The sequence below is a fragment of the Dromaius novaehollandiae genome, chromosome 27, assembly GCF_036370855.1.
Source record: "Dromaius novaehollandiae isolate bDroNov1 chromosome 27, bDroNov1.hap1, whole genome shotgun sequence".
Lineage (NCBI taxonomy): Eukaryota > Metazoa > Chordata > Aves > Casuariiformes > Dromaiidae > Dromaius > Dromaius novaehollandiae.
Genome location: NC_088124.1, coordinates 6,240,335 through 6,257,008, shown reverse-complemented (window position 1 = coordinate 6,257,008; position 16,674 = coordinate 6,240,335). Strand labels below are relative to the sequence as shown.

Below are 16,674 nucleotides of genomic sequence, written 5' to 3'. Positions count from 1 at the left end.
GACGTAACGTTGCGTCAGAACAAACGGTTACAACCAAACAAGGGCATCGAAAGGGAGGCCCGTCCGTACGGCCGAGGTGGGGATGTAACGCGGGCACTTCCAGCCCATGGTTGTGGGAACTGAATTCCCGTACTGGGACTCCCGTGCTCAATCAAACCAGGCCCGCCGGGCGTACGCTCCGAAGCAAATCGAATCTCTCCTGCCTGCGAGCTCGGGGAGCTGGTGGCAGAGCAGAGATGCCTTCACGTCTTCGTGACGCGAATCCCCGTGGCCCCCGTGCAGACGCCAGCTGAAGGGAGCTGCAGCACAGAGCCTGCCCGCTTTCTTCCATTGCTTTTAATCAGGCATGCAACTCTGGTGATTGGGTCTTTAATATGTGACAAACATCTGATCTGTTCCCCATTCCTCAGGCCTGTCTTGTTTCCTTTCTTGTTACAGCAGAGTGATTACAGAGCACTTTGTCAATAAGCCAGCAGGCCTCTCATAGAGCGATCAATGGCAGCTGGTTTTGCCCAAACTTGCCTCAGCCGTGTGTCTGGAGAATGTCAAAGGGAGGGGTATTGCTTGGCCACTTATCAGAAGACGTTACTCTTAAAGATATTCCTTCCTGTCTCTTTTGTCTGTATAAAACCTGTTGTTACTGATTGGAATCTAAGAGCTCTGCATAAGAGAAGACCCCTGAGTCAGCTCCTGCTGTCCATCAGGTCGTTACGTGATTAGAGCTTGGGCCCATAGGAAATCTGGACAAGACCGTCCCTTCACTCCCACGTGCTGCAGGCACCTAGCAGAGACAGCCAGTCCCCCACAAAGCTGGCCATCAAAGCAGTCGGGGAACAAATGGCAGGAAGAAAAAGATCATTGTCTGCGTTTTATGGAGGGGAATTGGAAGGCCAAGATGAAGTGGGTGGCCCAAGATCACAGATGGGATCAGCGGCAGAGCAGGAGATGCAGCAGGGGTTGGGGCCATGCTGGCTCCGCATGTATCACTTTCTGAGCCTGCACCGTCTGTGAGATTTAAAAGGAGGGATATTAAGCTGTGGGGCGTGCCTCCCGTAAGCATCCTGCCTCGGGTTTCTCCGGCTCGGTGGGAGGCAGTTGCCAGGAGTGGAGCTGCCCTGGGAGAGGAAGAGCGAGGCGCTCCCAGAAGTAACTCAACCACTTAGATCTGAAGAGCCTTCCAGGTTCGCTCGCTGACAACTGCTCCATGACTATTAGCCATTAGATTTCCAACTTGCAAACCTCGGTTAAGTGCTTAAAGCTTGACAGGATGACTCCAAGTCCTTATGTTTCCATTTTCACTCTTTGTAATCCTTTTACAATTCTGGGATGCTAGTTGATGCCCTTGCTGGCAGGGGTGAAGGCCCAGGGAAGTGACACTGCAGCATTTCTGTTTGCTGGTACTGCTGTGCCACTGTCCGCGCAGCGACCAAACCCGTGACCCGTGTTCGCTAAGCCTCTCCGTGCTGCAGTCTTCCCATCTACAAATCAGGAGATGAAGGCGGTGATAGCATCTCCAGTGTACATGCTTGTTGTTTAACTTAATAGACATTTTAAAGAAAAACGTGGGTGGAAAGTGCAGAGGGAAAGTGAGTATTTTTATTAGCTGTTTGGAAATCCATAGAGGATGGTACAAAAAGGTCCAGCTGACAAGGTTGTTAGGAGTAAGCAGATGCTTCTCCAAAGCAGAGGGCAGGAAGGAACTTGTGTAAAAGAAGGATAAACTGAATGTAAGATCCAGGGATATGGTGTCCAAGGACAAAGCAGGTTGACCTAAATTCTTCTGTGTAATGGCAGCGCTTGCAGTAATGAATTCTGTCTTATCTGTGTGATGGGGTGATGATTTGCAGACATCCAAATCTGTAATTCAGTGAATGCTGCTCTAAACTTGGGAGGGCTGCTAAATAAATAAATAAAATTTGTCAATGCAGAATAATATGCTTGCGCATGGTTAGCAATAGCCAGGCAACTGTATATCACAGCAAAGAATGATGTCAGGTTTTGGAATCAGATAAATTGCAAATAACAATGGAGAAAGCAACTGAACCTTGAGGAATAGCAGCAGCTAGACTAGATGAGGTGGCTGTAAAGAGCCATTGTTTGGAAAAGAGAAATAGAGACCAGTGAGAGAGAGAAAAAAATGGGGAGGGAACAGCAGGCCATAAAGCTGTGATCCGCTGCAGGAGAGATGATAAAGGGCCATGGACAGCCCAGAAAAAATATTAAGAAGCAATAAAACACAGCATCAGTGGAGATAAGATGATAATTTGTTATTCTCGGCAGAGCCATTCCTGCACTGGGGCTCCTTCTAGTCTGAAAAGCCAAGCTTGGTTCTGTCTTGCACCTTGTGTAGTGATTTACACCTTAACAATGCAGGAGTAAAATGCTTCACCAGCAAGAAAGTATCTGTGTGTGTGTGTGTGTGTTTCGAGGAGTGCAATTTAACTTTGATAGAGCTTAAATTTAGCCCCGAAAGGGGCTGAAGGTCATTTCCAGGTTGCTTTGGCCAGTGAAGGGTTGTGTAGTCACAACCTCTGTACAAATGAGAATCAGGCCCACTTTTCCCTAGGAAAAATGGCTTAGCAGGGCAAATGGAGATGTGAAAACCAAATGCATCATGATAGCTAATAGGAGAGGTAATACTGATTCACACACGTGTGAAGAACAACATATCCCACACCTATGGCAGCTTTTAAGTCAGGTAAAGGATTTGGAGGGATCCCTGAGCAGTGTGACACCAGGCAGAGCCAGCTGTTCTGGGGAACGGCTGAAGGCTGTGCAGTCTGCAGCCTTCACGCGGTCACTGCACACCCACCCCGCTGGTTCCCGGTTGCAAAGGCGCTGCAGTTAAAGTTCAGCCACGGTAAAACCTGGTAGTTTGCGACAACTTTGACTCAAAGTTAGGTAAAATGTCATTGGGTTTGGCTGGCTGTTTGAGATGTAAGGTTAGTCTCAGCATTAAACAGGCACACAGAAACGGACTGGTGCAAATCCACATCTCCCAGAATGCAGAACCACCCTGGGGCCTGTGAGACGCGGACTGAGAGATGAAGGCACTCGCACTGGAGCAAATGCACTGGGACCTGGATGGAGGAAGAACGCATGGAGCTATCTCTCAGCCCCATCTCCGCATCCTCCAAATGGCACAGGCATTGTTCAGCAGTTTTCAAAGATGCTGATAACAAAGATACAGATCCCTGGTACTTATTAAGCTGATGGCTTTTAAACATTAAATCCCAGCTATAATTAAATTAACTGAAATTGTTTTTAAAAAAAAAAAAAAGAAAAAGAATTATAAGCACTCCCTAGTAACATTTAAAAGGTGAGGGAGTTGCCTGCAGGCCTAAATAAGCATTGCTGCAGATTGCATCCAGGACTAATTCGCTAGCTAATGACTAAGTAGTAGTCGGGGGACTATCGAGGAGAGGGGGCAGGGGGAGGAGGGACCAGCTTCATGGCTGGGGAGGGTTCTGTGGTAGTGTGCTGTTTTTCCTGGAGTGGGATTCCAGTCCAGCCTCTTGCAGTGCCAGGGAATTATCTGCAAAATGACATGATCATCCTGTTAATCAGGAAGTTGTTTCTTACTAATTTTTTCAGTTCTGAACAGTTTTATGTAATCCTCCGGTATAATCTGTCCAGCCTACTCTCCCTCTTTGTGAAGGCAGCCTGATTGCGGGTAGTTGTCCACCACGGAACAAAAACAACTAGTCATTTCAGCGCTTTTAATACCTCCAAGAATTTCTCATCTTCTCAGCCCCACGGGGAGCATTCGGGAGGGAAGGAGAGAGCGCAGAAAGGTTGGGGAGCAGAGAGGCTGGCTGGCTTCTCCGGAGCCGTGCAGTGGGGTCTGGTGGGTGGAGAGCAGAGGCAGGGTCCTGGGCAGCGTGGGCTCTGCCAGCGCCGCGCCGCCTCTTCAGCCCTGGGGTCCGATGGGCTGGAGATGCCTCTGACGGTGGCCCCGGGTCGCAGCCCCACAGCAGTATCGGCGGCCTCGTGGGCTGGACCCCCTGGAGATGGTCAAGTTTTGAGTGGGGAAGGGAGGTCCCCTTCCCGCCAGCCCGGGTGGCCTTCCGGGGGTGTGGGGCAGGGAGAGCTGCGCCGGAGGAGCCTCTGACGGCCTTAATGCGAGTGCAGCCAAGCGTCAGCTCCTCAAACAGTCGGCCTGGGAACCTCGCGAGCACAGAAATCCATTTTTAAAGAGACGAGCTGAAGGAAATGACAAACTAAGTTACCCAGGCTCTAACCCGGCTTGCTGTTCTGTATTTAAATCCATTGCTATAGCCTCAGGCCTCCCTGAATAATTACTTCTGACGACTGTCTGTGGCGTGCTCCGCTCGGGCTCGGGTGCCGCTGCGCGCGGGCGCGCCGGGGCCCTCGGCTTTAACGCGCAGCCGAGGGCGGGAGCCGGCCGCGCGGAGCCGCGTCCCCTCCGGGCAGCCCGACCCGGAGAGGAAGGCGCAGCTGCGGGTTGGATTTGTGGGCGAAGCCCCGGAGCTGCAGCTCCCTGTCCGCTCGCGTGAGCGTCTCCCGCGCCGGCCTCGTCTCTCCTCCCCACGTACGTGGTTTACGTGTGTGCCGGCGCCGTGCGGACGCCGCGCTCTTCTCGCTGGCCGCCCCGTGTGAGGCCTGACGCGCCGTCAGCCAAACAACCCCGGCTCCCTCTGCTGCGAAGTTTTTTTTTCTTTCTTTAATTAGTTTTCTGTCGAGGCCCTGGTGCTGATTCAGCCCCTCTCCCCTGCAGCAGCCCTGGACAGGGAGCAGCCCGGCAGCAGGACGGACAAGGAGCATGTGCCTCGCTGGGGAGAGCAAGGCTCGGAGTCCGCAGGCCTGAGAAACACCCCCCATATTGGCTAATCCTCGTGCTGACGATCAGGCCGATCTCTGCTTCTTGTTTCTGCCCCTGGTAGGGGAGGATCCAGCAGGACTGTGCTGCCCGTTCGGCATTTGAGCCAGCGAAGCTGCCCGTGACGCCCTTGGCCATGTGCTAGGAGAACAGCCCCCAAATTAAACGGACGGCATCACGGGCTGCCGTTTCCCCTCCGCTGTATAGACGTGCGGGAACACCGAGCAAAGCCACGGGCGCCTTGCCGATTCCCTGCCCGCTAAAAAGCCTGTTTTCCACAATTTAATGTGGTGAAAAAGACTTATCGTATCATTACGGTCTGACGCAAACTCAAAGGAGTTTCACCCGACTAAGAAAATGCTGGTTAGGAACCTCAGGGTTTGGCTCGGAGGGAAATTACGGGCCTGGGTGACTACGTCTACATCTGAGCATCTGCCCAGGAAGGAGCAGTGCCTTCTGGACTGAACTTCTTTCAAGTTCAGCTGGGCCTCGTGTGGTGGGTTAAGCCTCGTGCTTGTTCCTCAGCACAGGGGTGGACTTCATCTTTGTTGCTGGCTTGGACAGGGGAGAATAAAAGTGGCCGTGAACGGCAGAATTGGCTCTTTGGTTTGTAGCAGAGGTTCTGAGCTTCAGCAAATGCTGTCGTCAGATCACCTTCACCGGGATCACCTCTGCAGAAAGCACTTCTGAAAGACGTTTAGCTTTTCTGTTCTGCCTTTGAAGCTCTGATTAGCTTGCGTTCTGTTTTGAAGGAATCGAAAATATGCTTGTTAATATAATAGATGACTTCCTTTGGCTGTGGGATTTGTCTCTGTTAGGTGCATCGTTCAAGAATTATCTGTTGTGGTTAAGAAATAATTTCAAGACATCTGGATTTGTGCTAATATCTGCGAGCAGTAAGTCTTAGATTTCCTTCATACTTCATTACTGGCGATCCCCAAAAAGCAATCCTTTCTAAATCAGGGCTTGTTTTCTGCTGTCAGTTTATTGTTCATCATGATATATGAAGCAACAAGAGGGCGTTTTCTCTATTTTCATGAGTTAAGCTAACCATCCACTGCTGACAATCCCATTAAAACAGAGCAAGTTGCATATGTAAGTCACAGTTTTATATCGAATCTATCATTTTGTCAAAAAGGGGATGTTTTTCCTTTTCTCCCTCCCTCTGAATTCTTCTGCAGGTTGAATATTGTGACCAACACTTGGGGGAGGCAAAAGAGGGAGGGGGTGATAGACAGATGGACAGACACACAGAAGAGCAGTAGACTGACACGGTCATCATGGGCCCCCGTTCTCAGTATGGGTATATGATTCTCTGATTCCCCGTGAAAGGCAAAAGGGCTTCAGCCTTGGAAATCACACTCCTCTGTGTCCCGTTTCATCTGCCTCCGACCCTCCGTGAGATAATGACCTCCTAATTCATCACAAGGAAGGCATTGCAAAGATTAATCATTTAATATTAGTGCAGCACTTTGGGTAGCCGAAATGCTACGTACCTTCTAATCAACAATGTTTGGACCATGGAAAATTAATGCATGTTTTATTTCCCAATGTGAGTTTGACAACACTGGCAAGAAAAGGATGGCTGCATTATGGGAAAAGGGGCAGGGAACACAAATTCCTCTCTTATGAAACGACCTCAGGTGTCTGAAACCCTCCAGGCTTTCTTTTTTCCCCTCCCTGTTGTTGCTTTCTCAGATTATCCTCTCTGCTTTACTTCTGCTGAATAGATTAATGTGACTATGTAAAGGTGAATAGCAGAAATTCTCTGTTGAGTTAGTAGGTGAAAATGCACTGAAGTCAATGAAGAGGCACCCGTATAAATCTGAGAATTTAACTCAATAAATCCGAAGTGAGACTTTTTTTCCCCCATCAAGCAAGTTGCTTTCATTCTTTGGATCTGAGTGGCTTTGCACTTCCATTTTGTGAATAGGCCTAACCTCCTAAACGAGTAACATCCAGCACTTTGATATGAGAAGTAAGGCGGTGGGGACGCAGCATGCATCTTTGCTAACGTAGCACTGTTCCGAAATGAGTCATTTTGGCGTTCTTATCTGGAAACCTGTGCCCTTGCATCTGGGTTTTATGCATTGATGTAGCATGCTAGAAAAAAATATTTAATGAAACATTAACTAAAAATAAAAAGATCATATCTCTTGCACCCACCAATCCATGGTTCCTCCTGTGCTCCTGACCATTTAAAGCCATAAAGTTTATTTCCATTAGTTATATTATTGCCCTTTATCTGCTTTTCCCCGGGGCATTTACTGTAACGTCAAAGCACCAAATGTGTTTTTATGAAACTGCCCTGTAAAAAAAAATTAAAAAGCAAGCAAGAAAAAAAGTGACGGATTAGATCTTAAAGCCTTAGAACCGCTCCTGAGACTCCTCTCTGCCACTGGCTTCATTTCGATTTGAAAATGTTTTGTTCCTTTGTCCCCTGATTTTCCATGCTCTGTTTTGTTATCGCTTTTGTTACAGCATTCATCTAACACTATATTAAGTGTGCGGCTCTTGAAGTGCACTTTGCAGAAAAGATGGCAAGGAAATTACATAACTCCCCAGTGCCGGTAAACAGGCGTGCACGGGGATTACTGAGTCAGTCTTTCACACTCGCGTTTAGTTGTGCCCATTGAAGTTTGCCATTGAACTCTCAGTCCTTGTGCTGGAACAGAAGGTCAAGTGCTGCCAAACAGATAGAGATCTAGGAGTGCGACGCTTCCTCGGAAGAGCGGCTTATTATAGTCGTCCCTTGGATATTTCATAACCAACACACTGTCCGCAGCTGAAAAACAAAGATGCGCTATTAAATTCCACATAGCACCTTAGGATTTACTGCACACTCCCAGACAATAAACTGTGTTAACTTATAAATGAAAACAAATATTCCTTTAAAACAACAGTAGCAGAATAGCATGGTGAGTGCTTTAGAAGTAGAAGACAGTATTATTCGGTTTTCTAGCTACATACAGAGACAGCTGCTCAGCTCTCCAGTTGTATTTCACATGTAGAATCACCAGCAGAGAGAGGTAATGGTTTGGAAGAAAAGTCTCAGACTGTGATCACATGGTTTATTTTCCCCCCAAAACTGTTTATTTAGATTTTCATTCACCAGCCAAAGGTCATATTATCATGGTATCCCAGGAAATAATCTCATCCAAGAGGCACAGCTGCAATTCCTTCCAGCTCTTGGACAGGTTAGATGCCAGGGGATGTAGTAAATGGGGCCAGTGAACACGTGAATGTTGAGAGCTTTTTTCACAGATCAGTGTAACTCAGTTTTCTTTTGGACTGTGTGGTTTATCTACCACAGTTAAAAATTAAAAAAAAAAAAAAACCCATAAAAACATTTCACTTGCAAAACGCAGTAGTATATGTGGTTTTTCATTTATCCACATTTAGGAGGTGTTAAATGTACTGGAACCTGGCAATAATTATAGACTGCAGCTGTATTCCAGGCTGAATTCGTTAAGGCAATAGGTGCTAAAACCAGAGACTCCGGCTCCTTTCTCTGTGTCATGCCCAGAGGGAGGGGATTGTTTAATCCAAGCAAAGGACTACATTTTAATTTGAAACTAATGCTCCTTTCCTTGCTGGAGGTATCCAACATGGAATGACTCCAAACCACAAAATGGTCTGTCTTCCCGCTCTCCAACACAGGCCTGCCAAGTTCTGGTCTGTTTGGACCATCTTTGTCTAAAAAAGGAGTATCTCCATGCAGTTTCAAAGGGGCATTCAAAGCCTTGATAGCATCTTTGAAAAAGGTTACTCATTTTAGATGCTTTAAACTTGGCAGTCCAAGCAGTGTTCTACGTCCCTCTTTGATGGCCTTCTGCTCCCTTGGCTCCAAGAGAGCATTAGTGTATTTCTATATAAAATTATATATGCCAAAACTTGTATAAGACTGGTTTTATAGCATTACTTGGCAATCTTGAATTTGTTCAGTGGTACCTATGGGTACTGCTTATGCCCTTTAGAGCCGAAATGGAGACTGTCTGCTAATTCTATGTGCAACTTAGTGAAAACTTTGAGCTTCCTTGGAAATGGCAGGGTTTTGTTACGTTTGGAGCTCCTAAGCTTCTTCTGAAATTATTATGATTTCTTTTGAAACCCTGGGAAGATTTAAATTCCAAGTGTAACTTATGCCTGTTTTTTCCTTCCACCTCACTTCAGAACATGACTAAGAGCAGAGGTGACTTTGGGCAGAGCTTGCTGGGATGCAGAAATGCAGGCTTTCCCCAGAGCAGGGTGAAACCACCACTTTTTCTTTGGAACAGCTTGTTCCTACATAAGGCTCTCTTGCTTATATGTCAGGCTGTCGGGAATGGAGGAAGCAAAGGAAATACAGGCTGTATCACCGAATTAGTTAGAGCTGAAAGCTGATGTTGACATTTGGCCTTGTTTAGGAGCTTCAGAGCAGGGATTCTGAAAAGAGATGGAGAAAGAGGCCTTCAATCTTTCATGAAGCAGGATAAACCATCTTAAAGACATCATTAAGAAAAGAGCTACTGATGATAAAGGCCAATAGGGATGTAACTGAATCTTTATTCAGCTGGAGAACTACTGAGCCAAAAGAACCAGCAAAGTTGATTTTTATTTGAACCTTTCTGTTTCATCGGAAAGGGCTGGATTTGTGCTGGGTTTGGCTGGAAAGCTGCGTCCCATGTTGCTCCTTTGGGAAATGGACAAAATTTGTTTTCAAAAGGAGGAGTAACCCAGCTGATGAGAGGATATTCTAAGTGGACATGCTGGGATACAGTTAATCAGATAATCAAATCCTGGCATCTACAACTCTCTTAACAATGGAGACAAAAGTTCAGCCAGCCATATTAACCCCTTAATTAATAATCCTGACACTTAACTACTCTGCTGTTACCCATTAAGGTTCTGTTGACATTGATGGAGTATCAAGACACGTTGTCTGTGGGAGGTTCAGTAGCACCAGTGGATGGTGCCTGGATATTGCCGGCACATGACAGACGCTCTGTCTGGTGTATTCACCTCCCATAGTAATTTCCCAAAATGTCGGAGTTATCCTGTGCTTCTTTTGCAACCTTAGCTGAAATGATAAAGCAGGGTCTGTTACTTGACTCCCACATACATAAACCCTCGAACTGTTTTCCAGTTATGCCGATGCCGACTTCTTCATGCCCTTCTAGATAGCAGCGAAGTCCATCTCAGCCCCCAGGGAGGTGGCATGTCATGAGGAGGGAATCTCCATTTTATCAGTGATCTGTGATTCTCTGAGGTTGAAATGAGAAGACGGTGCACCATCCAGATGAAATCTCTGCAAGGGGAATTGAAGAAGGCTGTGTGTTCAGCGGGGGTCATTGTGATAAGTGGAACTGTCTTGTCACTAAAGGGGCACCAAAAAATGAAACAGCCTATTCTGAAAAATTATGCCCTATGCACTATGCAGTAAAAATACAATATACAAATTCCAGATGAGCTGAAGCATGAGCAATTTGATCACTGATGTGGCTCATGACCTTTAATTGCATTTAAATTTTTAGATGGTGCAGAGTGTAATATGGCACCCTGAATGTGACAAAAATGCAGTTTCATCTTGTAAAAGGTCCAGAATATAGACTGTCACATTCTTTTGCATTAGAACAGTCCTACTATGTACTACTTTTAAAGTATTTCTAAGTAAAATTGAGTTAATCCAAAGCTTATAATTCAGCTAGCTACTACTCATCTGAAATTTCAAGGCAAGAGTCAGAAGGAAAGAGATAAGAATATCACAGTTTCGACTGAAGCATAGAAACATGCAGCAAGGTTGAAAGCATCCTGCAAGGCATCTGCACAGCACTAAGTCCAGCTTAGCACTAGGCTGCCTCTCATCAGTATTGCAGAGCTGATTGCACCAAGTGCAGTGAGGTTATTCATGAGTAAGTTTTTTACTTGACAGAGGAGGGTGCAGTCACTTCTTATTTAGTATCTTATAGTTGACACAGTTGGGACTTAAGCAGCACTTAGGCCCCATGCAATATTTTTTAGATATACCATTTCCACTTAGCATTCTTTGATAAGTACTTTTGTTTAAACTATCATGCCATTACTTTTCCAAAGTACAATAAGGTACAGAGCTATTGCTAAACACCAGAACTATGTCTCTGTTAGTACACAACGTCAGTAAGTGGTGCACATCAGCGTAGCACAGAACCAAGAAAATTCATTGCACGTTGTAATAAGAATGTCTTCCTCTGCTCTTAAGAGATAAAACAGAGAAGTGCTGAGATGCAAATGCAAATTCCTACCAAAACTGCATTTTCATACTGTATCTTATCATCTTTTGTGTAACTCATAGTGTCTGTCCCTCTAAGAAACTAATCCTCTCTACTGTACACTAATAGCAGAGAAAGTCAAGAGAACAATAAAGGAAATCTTTTGTTGTCTCTAAAAAGGCAGTCGAAAGCCTGAAAGAGTCACTGGTGCTCTTTTTCGGTAGGTCTTAAAAACATATAGATTATACTTACTCAGAAAAATCCATGAAGACAACGAAAGCTTTCTACAAACTGAAGGCTATCTCCCATTAAGGTGTTATAAATAGCTATAAATATCTTGACCTCATCACTAAGCAGACTATGGGCTTGTCCACAATGTATAATTCAGTAAATAACCTTGAGCATAAAAATGAGATTCTACTCCAGAAAACTCTTTAATCTCCCTTGTTTTTATGGATCAGCAAAGGTGTCAGACGTTTGACACTCCAGATAATTGAGCTCTTGCATTTAGAGCACAGCCTACAAATAATGGCAACTTTGCTTTGAAATAGTCTTTCTAAACTTTGGTTTGACAATTAGCATTTCAAAAGGTTGCATCTATGTAGCTGCCATCACCTAATGCACAGTTTGAATCAAATGTAAGGATTAATAGCACAGCACTAAAAACAGCCATAAAATCTACCTGCCTTGGAAGTGTTCCCACTGGCTCTCTAATAGATGAAAATCCCAAGTCACATATCCATGAAAGAGAGCTGCAATTGGCCATCCTCGACGTGGGGTGAGAGGAAAGCGCCACTCACCTTCCTGCCCAAACCAGAGCTCGCCGAGTAGGACTGTTCTCCACCCCAGCTAAGCGCTGCTGAGACATGGATTTACTTGCATGAAAAAAGCCTCAAGAGGTTTCCATTCAAAAGATTTCTTTGGGTACCTCTAGGCATAGATGGTGAAATAGCAGCTCTGTCCTGGAGAGGAATATTCTCGCTCGTGTGCCCGTGTTGTACATGGATACCCCGCGCAGAAGCTGAACGCGGGGGCTGGCAGGTCAGGCGGGCTCAGCAGTCCCCACTTTTCTGCAGCGCTGGTCACTGAAGTCAGGATTAAGGATATTGTCTCTTTTGGCCATGACAAAAACAGAACTAAGTCAATGCCAGAAACTTTTATTAGCCGCTCTGAAGCTGTCAAGTGTTTAAGATATAATCTCAGTGGTGGAAATTGTACACATGTAGAGAACAGCAAAAGGCTAATGTGGCAACCAAGCTCCCCTTAGTCCCACTTTGAAACTAGCCACAGATTCAAGGGTTTATCTTCAGGGGTATTTGCAAATTCATCACTAAAATATGAATTTAGACGACAAGAGTGACATATGGTCAATGCTAAAGCCAACGCGTGTTTATGCTTGGAGTGTGCGGTTACGAGAAGCCGTGTGTGTAGTACGCTCGAGCGTGCCAGGCAGCTTAAACCCGCGGAGGTCCTGCTCCCACTCGTGCGCACACGCAGAACAGGCATCGAAGCAGCTTCTGTGCTCGCAAACCACCAGGAGGGGAATCTGTTTGCTGCTTTTCTGGATTGCCTAATGCTAGGTGGAAATGTTATTATTAGGGGCTTTTTTTCTCTCCTTTAAATGAATGCAAACAACAGGGGTTTTCTTTCCAGCTCATTCTTTAATAATTGGGGTAGTCATAATGAATCTGTTCTTAGGGTAGAATTAATATGAGGTAGTAATGGTGATTAGGTAATTAGCAAGTACCAAGAGTATTTAACCTTCCTGGTGACAGCATGTCTGACATCACCTGAGCTCATGCAGATTCTCTGGAAAGAATTAACAATTTTAAATTACCCCATTTAAGTTATTAATTATGAAATATAAATGGGCCAGAAATGACACCAGTGATGCCCGGTATCCTGATAATTTCACACCTCTGCATATCTTAAATCTATGTATTTTCTGTTTTCCATTTCATTATAAATTGAAATACGACTGCAAGCATCTAAAGATATTTGCACTGGCAACCATTGGCTGCTCTCACAAATATCCTTGCTCCCACAAATGACCAAGAAGGAGAAAGATTTCCTTTTCTGCTTCCCTTGATTTGAAAATTCAGTTAATGCTGAAATGTTAGAGTAGCCAAGTATTTTGATCATTTTTATTTTAGTGCCAACATTTTCATTTGCAACAATATTCATTTTATTCTGTAATGTTGTTTTTTCCTCTTCACACATGTCACTGCAAGAGATGATTGAGCTGCAGCGATATATGAATTGATTTGTTTGCACTGCAGTGTACCAGCTCCCAAAGTGTCCACCTGGACAGGGGCAAACAAGAACAGCTTAGCCTGTCTTCCGATCTCCAGCAAACAGCACTAAACAAAGCACCCCCCCACGCCACCTCTGCCAACGGAAAGGTTAAAAAAAAGTGACTTTCCTTGAGAGGTTTCACAAGCAACTTGTCAAAGATATTTATATACAGAAGTGAAATCCTGTACCAAAGGAAGTTTGCCGAAGTCTTGCTCCCATAATATATGTTTACAACTTTAGAGTTTGCTTTCATAAATTTTCTATTTAGTCATTTCATGGATTGTAAATGTGCATGCGTGACTGCATAAATCTGTGTACACCCACACGTATCTATAGGTATCTATCTATCCCACTCAGGTTGACCCTCTCTCTTTAATGCACAGTTACAGCTCTTCTCCGAGTTCCTCACACTGCATTACAGTTTCTCTTTATTAGCAGCCAATAATGTATTAATGCATTCCTTGGTGGGAAGTGTGCTCCTAACTATTACCTTGGACACTCATTTAGTTGAATTTGATAGTGACAACACATTGACATTGGTAAGGTTAATGATCCAATACTTTATTTCACTGAACAAGTTGAACAACATTTAGTACATTGTTCCACAATGTCCTAGAGAGCTGTCTGTGCTATTACTTTAATAGTCCTATGGCATCTTTGCCCTTTAAGTAATTGGCACCATGAAAATTTTCTCTAGATCCTGTCACAATTGATTAGTATTGCACTGAATTACAAAAAAATTACTTTTATTTTCCTTTTTCAATCTCTTTTCATGGAAGGAGGGCAGAATTCGATCTTCATAGTTGTGAAGGGCTGACAGCACTAAAAGTAGAGTGGAGAGAAAAAGTACCAGGGCTACTTTGATTTTTTGGATCTGGAGCCAAAACAAAATTCTTCCGTTCTCACCTCATCCTGACCTGCAGAGTTCATCCTTCCTGGATTTCACAGGAGCTAGTGTTATCTCTGCTTTTCTGGCCAAGGTAAGCAATACACAGTAATACTTTCTCAGCACGTTTGGTGTTTTTGTGTGCCCCGGCATGGTTGCAGGAGCATCTGCAGCTCAACCACATTGAACATTGTAGCTGCAGAAGATCAACTTTTCTGGGGTTTGTTGACAGAAGGCTGGTAACCTGCAGCGAACCGTGGTGCATACCTTGTTCCAACCAAAAATATTTCCCATTTAGTGCTCATAATACCCCAAAGAAGATCCCTGATTTAAGCTGCACAGAGAACTTAAGTCAGTGATGTTGCACAGCATCTCTGCAGGTTCATCTGTAAGACCGTCTTTCATCGGGTACGACTAATTGTACTCATATGTTTTAGGGGGAGGGGAAAACAAATATGGGGATTAATTTGGCTGGGTAGTAGATTAAAACATGGTTGACTGCCGTTTTGTCTCTCCTGCTGGACTTGGTGATGTGATGCAGGAGCACTTTGCATTGTATTTGCCAACCTTATGGAGTCTGGAATCATGGCTCAAAAGCAGGGAATTTCTTCATCTTCAAAAAGGGTTAGAAGATTATAGGGAATACACACAAGACAAAGTCTCTGTTCAGTGCAAAAATCAATAGCACAGCTCTGAAATTACAATACTTGAAAAGAGAAAGGTGGCATTTGGTGGCAGTGCCCTGGAAGACAACCAGAGTTTCACCACTGGAGCTTGAAGGTACAAAGTAGAACATCATTTCTGTATATGTACCAACAACTACAAATTTCTCGACGTTGCATTCCTTTTGTCCTTCTGTCACCTTCTCCCCCCTCTTTTAAATTACCCTTGATTGTACAACATCTGCTCCCTTGATGCTTGCATATGGCGCTCTCCTTAAATCTGCGTTTCTGTCTAGGGGTGCATACAAATATCCAACTGAAAGTTTTCTGTTGAAGATCTACAGTTAACCAAACAGGCAGGGTCTGTTAACAGGGAGGCAGAGTTCGTAACTGAGGTGACCAGCTCATCTACTGTTGGGCTGGTTTCTGATACTGCTTCTAGCAGTAGGTTATCACCAGCTGCCCACGCATGTGTACACGTACCATTTCTTGTAGACAATTTTAACTTCAATTGTCTCAGAAAACAGGCAGGGAGGGGGTAAAAGACCTCCTGGCCCTGCCATCTCGCAGCCTGGACAAGAACAGGTCTTCCTGAGCCGCACATGGGATGCCCCTGCCTTTCTCAGGTAGCTTTCCAGAGACGCTGTACCTGCAGCTGTGATCATGCACACCTTGTGTGCTGGGACCTCCAAGCTGTGCCTGCCCATAGCCTTTCTGTCCCCATGCCATGTGGGTTGCTACCCAAAGGACAAACCATTTCCCATGTGGGCCTGGCAGGTGGGTAGGACAGAAATCCCTGCTGCGCTGAAGATCTGCTCAGCATAACCATAATTCATGTTAGATCACAAATTAAATGACTCAATCTATAACTATTATATAGATGGACCATCTTACTCTGGAAAAAAAATTAATATCGGCATAACTGTAAAAGCTAACAGCATGCAGGAAGGGAAGTAACTGTGCAAAGGAATTGTAATGACGAGTGTCAAACAGGGACACTGACAAGAAGTGAAGATGAAGCGAGCTATGGATCAAACCCCCCATCTTCAGACAGGCAGTTGTATTTCATTCTGGTATTCAAAAAATAAAATCCTCACAGATGTAAAATACTGAAACATGAAAGGAATGTAATTTTTTTTTTGTGCTCATGAGAAAAATTCCTACAATTAATATGCTCAGGATGTCTTCTCAACAGGCATTTGCTACCTAGAACGCTCACCAAAGATTTTCGACAAAGCTCAGGTTGCAAGTGTATAGGATGGCGAGATAAAGGCCTATTTGCCTGTGAGCTATATTTAATAAAAAGTTATCCCTCTTTTGATTTTAAACCTTAAAAAAAACTATATAAAAATAGAGCACTGTCTTCTGATCATCTATATCTGCTTACAAGGTAGTTATATAGTATTTTCTGCTGTCATTATAGGTTACATTAGGTGGCTTCTGTTGTCATAGTGGAGGAGATAGATCCATGTATGGTCAAACAAGGCTGACTTTCAAGGGTTAAAACACAGAAACTTTGGATTCCTTAATGACTTTCAGTATGACTGTAGACCTCTGATTTAACTTCTCCATGCACTGATCTCCCGAGTGGTGAGTAGCTTGGTTATCTCATAATCAAGCCCTTGTTTTATGCCTATTGCCGTGCATCTAATTGACTTCTATCACCTGTCCTCCATGGCCTGGGATCCAAATTGTCCAAGGGTGTAGCCTGGATCCCCTAGGAATAACACAGAGGGGATACTCAGGAATAATTGTAGATAAAAT

At 44.7% G+C, this 16,674-nt stretch overlaps 1 long non-coding RNA gene across 19 annotated transcripts in view; it reads left to right on the top strand.

Moving 5' to 3' along the window:
* LOC112990275 (uncharacterized) overlaps positions 1-16,674 on the top strand; it is a 262,631-nt gene that overhangs the window by 233,857 nt on the left and 12,100 nt on the right. For 16 of the 19 annotated variants that reach the window (XR_010385341.1, XR_010385337.1, XR_010385340.1 and 13 more), the window contains 2 exons: positions 14,142-14,342; positions 16,334-16,500. The exons of 2 other annotated variants lie outside the window; for them this stretch is intronic. This is a non-coding gene — a long non-coding RNA (uncharacterized LOC112990275). The remainder of the gene's footprint in view (positions 1-14,141; positions 14,343-16,333; positions 16,501-16,674) is intronic. One more of the 19 variants, XR_010385338.1, reaches the window with a different exon arrangement.